Here is a 5590-nt window from a genome sequence, read left to right as displayed (position 1 = left end):
GTATGATAAATACTTGATTTGTTCTTAATTATGTGTTCTTAATGCTTGAGTTAATATTCCGGGTATTAATTCATGATTTGATGTGCTTATGCAGAGAAGAAATAGACCCTGCCTAAGAGTAGATTTGGCATAATTAAGCGGAGTTGATCGAACGCCTAGAAATAGGGTTACGAGATTTTGCCAAATTAGGGTGAAACCTAATATGGGAGTCCATAGAGTGATTTACTGCTTCCCTAGGGTTTTAATTAAGAAAGAAATTTCGTTTAATTCAACTAAGGGTTAGACGTTATTAGTCTCGAAAGGGATAATAACATAGGTTAGGGAGTCTCACGGATTAAGTCAAGTGAATAAATCGCCCGGTTCAGAGTCAGATAATAAGTGAAATCTAGGTGGATTCCTCCTTGGGTGTCGTCTTTATTAATTGCTTTTCTTCAAGTCTTTTTCCAAATTTTCGCTTTGCTTTAATTAAATCAGTTAATTAGTTTAAATAATTAGTTAATTAAAACAAACCCTTTTATTCTTAGGCTAGATAATAAAAAGATAGTTATTACTAGTACTTTTGGTTCCCTTGGGTACGATATCCCGGTCTTGCCATTACTATACTATTGTTCGATAGGTGTGCTTGCCTTTTCGTCATGATAATAGTTAGTCGAGGTTTGATCTTCATTATAAATATTTATTACTTTTTACAAATCATGCGATCAAGTTTTTGGCGTCGTTGCCAGGGAGTTGAAATATTAGGAACACTAAATTTTTAATTCTTTAGCCATTTATTTTTCTTACAATTTTATTTTATTTTATTTTATTATTTATTAATTTACTTTTTCTCTCTTAGTAGGTTTTTTATAGTTTATGACTAGAAGAAACCCGTCAGGACCATTACTCTTTGATGAAGAAATCAATCGTACAAGTCGCAAAAATCAAAGAGAAATAAGGCGTAGTTTACGCTACACGAAGAAAGAGCGAGAAGATGATGCTCAAACCCCAACCGAACAGATTGCCGAAAATCCAGGTGATCAGCTGCCTCCTGCAATTGCAGCTAATCAAAATCCTGCTCCACGTACTATGTATGACTATGCTAAACCTTCGTTAACAGGAACTGAGTCTAGTATAGTTAGACCTGCTATTGCTGCGAATAATTTCGAGCTAAAACCTAACACAATTCAGATGATACAACAGTTTGTTTAGTTTGATGGTTTGCAGGATGAGGATCCCAACACGCACTTGGCGAATTTTCTTGAATTTTGCGATACATTCAAAAATCAATGGCGTTTCTGATGATGCCATTCGTCTTCGGTTATTTCCCTTTTCACTGAGAAATAAAGCTAAACAGTGGTTGAACTCATTACCACGAGGGTCTATCACTACTTGGGAACAAAGGACTGAGAAGTTTTTACTAAAATATTTTCCGTCGGCTAAAACGGCAAAATTGCGTAATGATATCTCTTCTTTTGTGCAGATGGATTTAGAAACACTTTACGATGCATGGGAGAGATACAAGGACTTACAGAGAAGGTGCCCTCGCCATGGGTTACCGCTTTGGCTGCAAGTTCAAACGTTCTACAATGGTGTGAATCCCTCGACAAGACAAATGATTGATGCAACTGCTGGCGGAACCATCAACAATAAAACACCGGAAGATGCCTATGAATTCGTAGAGGAGATGTCACTGAACAACTATCATTAGCAAGTTATGAGGACAAAGCCAACGAAAACAGTCGGCGTCTATAACATCGATTCAGTCACCATGCTCTCTAATCAGGTAGAACTTCTCAATAAAAAGATTGATAGTTTTCTTGGTTCTACACAGGTACATCCAGTAATGAGGTGTGACTCAAGTGGAGGAGGTGTACATACAGAATACCAATCCTTCAATCCTACAACTGAAGAGGAACAAGTCAACTATATGGGTAATAATAACTTTAGATCTCAAAATAACTCATATAGTAATACTTATAATGCAGGTTGGAGGAACCACCCAAATTTCTCCTGGGGTGGTCAAGGAAATCAAAAGCCACAAAATCCTCAGGGTTTTCAATAGACACCTTATCAACAGGAGAAAAAACCAAACCTTGAAGAGATGCTTTCTAAATTCAGCTCGGTGTCAGAAACCCGTTTCCAAAATACCGAGACAGCACTTAAAAATCAACAAGCATCGATCCAAGGACTCGAAACTCAGATAGGCCAGCTATCCAAACTAATCTCTAAGCGACCACAAGGTAGGCTACCAAGTAATACTAACCTAATCCGAGGGAACACCTCAATGCAATTAGCACTCAAGATAAGAAAGGATTCATTGCACCTGAGCTAGAAATACAGCAAGACAACACGATGAACAAAGGACGAGAAGAGGTAAACAATAATGATCCCAAACAGGTAAGTACAACTCATGAACCTCGTGTGCCATATCCTAAAGCGATGACGAAAGACAAAACAGAAGAACAATTCGGTAAGTTTGTCAAACTCTTAAAAAAATTACATATTAACTTACCCTTTATTGAAGTTCTTTCCCAGATGCCCAACTCAGCAAAATTCTTAAAGGAACTTCTGAGCAACAAAAGGAAATTAGACGCTACATCACATGTGGAACTCAATGCAGTCTGTTCAGCTATTCTAAAGAATGAGCTACCTAACAAATTGAAAGATCTAGGGAGTTTTACAATTCCTTACTTAATTGGTAGTCTATCTGTGAATAATGCTTTAGCTGATCTAGGGGAAAGTATAAATGTTATGTCATATAAAATGTTTAAACAACTAGGTCTCGGTAAACCCATACAGACTAGGATGAGCATACAATTGGCTGACAAAACAGTTAGATTTCCTAAGGTATTATTGAAGACGTTCTCGTTAAAATTGATACATTTATTTACCCAGTAAACTTCGTTGTCTTAGATATGGATGAGGATAACGAGGTACCTTTAATTTTAGGACGACCATTTTTAGCAACTGCCAGAACTATTATTAATGTAGGCACAAGAGAGCTAACACTTCGTCCAGGTGACGACGCAGTAACACTCCAAGCACGCGACTCAGTCAAAACCTCTAAGACTCAAGCTAATGCTATAAAACCTGTCGATGATAAAACTAATATTCAATCGTCCTTGCAGGAACTTCCTCGAACCAAGACAACAGAGACAGCTCGTTACTATCATGAAGAGAACAAAGACGTCCATGAAGAAAGAAGACTACGGATAGAGGAGCTAGATGAATGGCGAGAACACAAACCGAGAACACATGATAAATCGAAACTAAGCAAACACAAGCCTGATACCTCTCCTAATTAACTTCAGGTGAGCGATACAGTCTTACTAGATGCCGTTGATCCTCACATTGTCACTATCACACCAAATGAGGAAATCCCTCTTACGGTACTTAGTATTTTTCCATTCAGTACAGTGGAGGTGAGTCATCCCAAGTTCGGCACTTTTAAGGTAAACAACACTCGTTTAAAACCTTATTTTAAAATTGACAGCAGGAACAAGGAGTATGAACTCCTCAAACCACCATGATAAATCAACGAAGAGGTAAGTCAAGCTTAAACTATAAATAAGCGCTTCTCGGGAGGCAACCCGAGCACTAACATCTTTTGATTTCTTTATTTTTATTTTCTAACATTTTGGATTCTTAACTTAATCTTTGAATTGCAAAGTTTTTCAGCCCGCACAGCCAGGCAAACGGGGTTGCCTAAAGCCGTGGCCAAATAGGGGAAGAAGCCACGGCCGTGCGATACGGCCGTGTTGAAGCAGGACATGATTTCCCCAAAACACGGGGTGCGATAAATCCCCACGGCCGTGCAACATAGCCGTGGGTGACTTTGATAGAAACACATGGGCGTGGGAATGAAAACCCACGGGCATGCCAAGGACAAAGCTCGATTCTGTTTCTTCGACATGGGCGTGCGACACGCCCGTGCCATTCAGCCGTGTACAACAATACACGGGCATGCTACCATAACACACGGGCGTGGGAGAAGCGAACAAAGCTAGGCACGACCGTGAGACATGGCCGTGTGCCACACACGCCCAAGACACACGGGCGTGGGATAGTAGCCAGGCATGGCCTAAATTGAAAAATTCAAAAAACACGGGCTCACACTCAAAGCACACGGGCGTGGCCCTAGGCTATTTGACCCTCCCCTATATAAACAAACCACTGTTCATCTTCTTCCCCTTTCAAAACCCTAGCCGAAAACTCCTCCTCCCCACTCTTTAATCCTTATTCTGGCCACCATTCCCAAGATTCTCACTTCCCCAACCCTCAAACCACCTTGAAATCCATTCCCTTTGCATTAATCCCCACTTTCCCCTCTCTATACCCTTCATTTTCCCACCACACGGCTTCCTCTCCGCGTCACACGCTCGTGCTCACCACCACATGCCCGTGCGCCGCCATGCAACAACCCTTGGTTCACTTTCTCAACTTTATTTTTCCAATTTGTATTGCTACATTAGTATTCTACATGCTTTACATAGATATTCTACTATTTTGCTTTAGACAAGTTAGGAATTTACTTTAAATTTTCTATATTTGAATTATTTAAGCCACTAAATAGCATATACTAGTTTTGGGCCTCTTGCTTAACTACTGATGTATCATGGATTCTATCACTGCTCATATATTTTCAGGTACATTATGTCGTCATCGAGAGAAAAGAAGGCCGCAGTCTCATCCTCAAAGAGACATAGGGGACCGGGTTCTTCCTCGGTACGTGCTACAGCCAAAGTTCAGCACCCGTTTCTTGACTTTCCACAAGCTTCGCAGGAGGAGCTATTTCAAATACTACGCACACGACCCATCACCACAGGTCGCTGCATCGACTGGGCTACCGTGAAGCAAGTCCAGCTCGCTGATGCCATCCGTGCCCTCCTGTCCACAGACCCATGGGAACGGTTCTTCGCTATTACCGAGCCCACTTATTTAGAGCTAACTTTAGAATTATGCTCTACTTTTCATTTATAGGTGGTGATGACGAACAATGACGACCCAGGCACCATTCACTTTCGATTAGGCGGTCTAGTTCGTGCGATGAGTGTCCCAAAGTTTGGAGTTGCTCTGGGACTTTACACCGATGAGTTTATGGAGGAGGAGGACATGAATGCACTACCACGCAATCTCCACATCTCCCCCTCCTTGTGCTGGAAGGCTTTGGCACCACTCTCTTCCAACTACGACCCCAGCCACTCGAAGGCCTCAACTCTCCCCCCTTCCCTACGATATCTCCATGCCATATTGGCACACACCTTGACCAGAAGGAGAGAGAGCACTAGCATCGTCAACACCCACGACGCCTACTATTTATGGTACATGGCGAATGCACACGTGACTGACTTGGCCTACTTCATTGCTTTCGTCATTCGCCATCAGACCGAGCGGAATAGGAAGGGAGTGATCTCCATTGGCCCCTACATGGTGCGCCTTGCCAGACACTTTAGCCTCCTCAACGTCGCGGCCCAGTCATCAGCGCTTACCCCGATAGGTCAGATGTCCCCACAGGGCATCACGACTATGTTACACATGAGAATGATCGAGCGTCGACGTGGGACCGATCCTCCTCAGTACCGTCTCTCGCATGCCATTGACGAGGAGGATC

At 41.9% G+C, this 5590-nt stretch overlaps 1 non-coding gene across 1 annotated transcript; it reads right to left on the bottom strand.

Annotated features, from left to right (window-relative positions):
• Positions 1–1426: 1426 nt before the first annotated feature.
• On the bottom strand, positions 1427–1533 carry LOC121205923 (small nucleolar RNA R71). The gene has a single exon (XR_005900996.1). It is a non-coding gene; the product is annotated as a small nucleolar RNA R71 (small nucleolar RNA).
• Between the last annotated feature and the right edge of the window lie 4057 nt (positions 1534–5590).

Source organism: Gossypium hirsutum, chromosome A08 (genome assembly GCF_007990345.1).
Source record: "Gossypium hirsutum isolate 1008001.06 chromosome A08, Gossypium_hirsutum_v2.1, whole genome shotgun sequence".
Classification (NCBI taxonomy): Eukaryota; Viridiplantae; Streptophyta; class Magnoliopsida; order Malvales; family Malvaceae; genus Gossypium; species Gossypium hirsutum.
The sequence above is the reverse complement of the archived record's forward strand: the minus strand, read 5'-3'. Positions and strand labels throughout refer to the sequence as shown.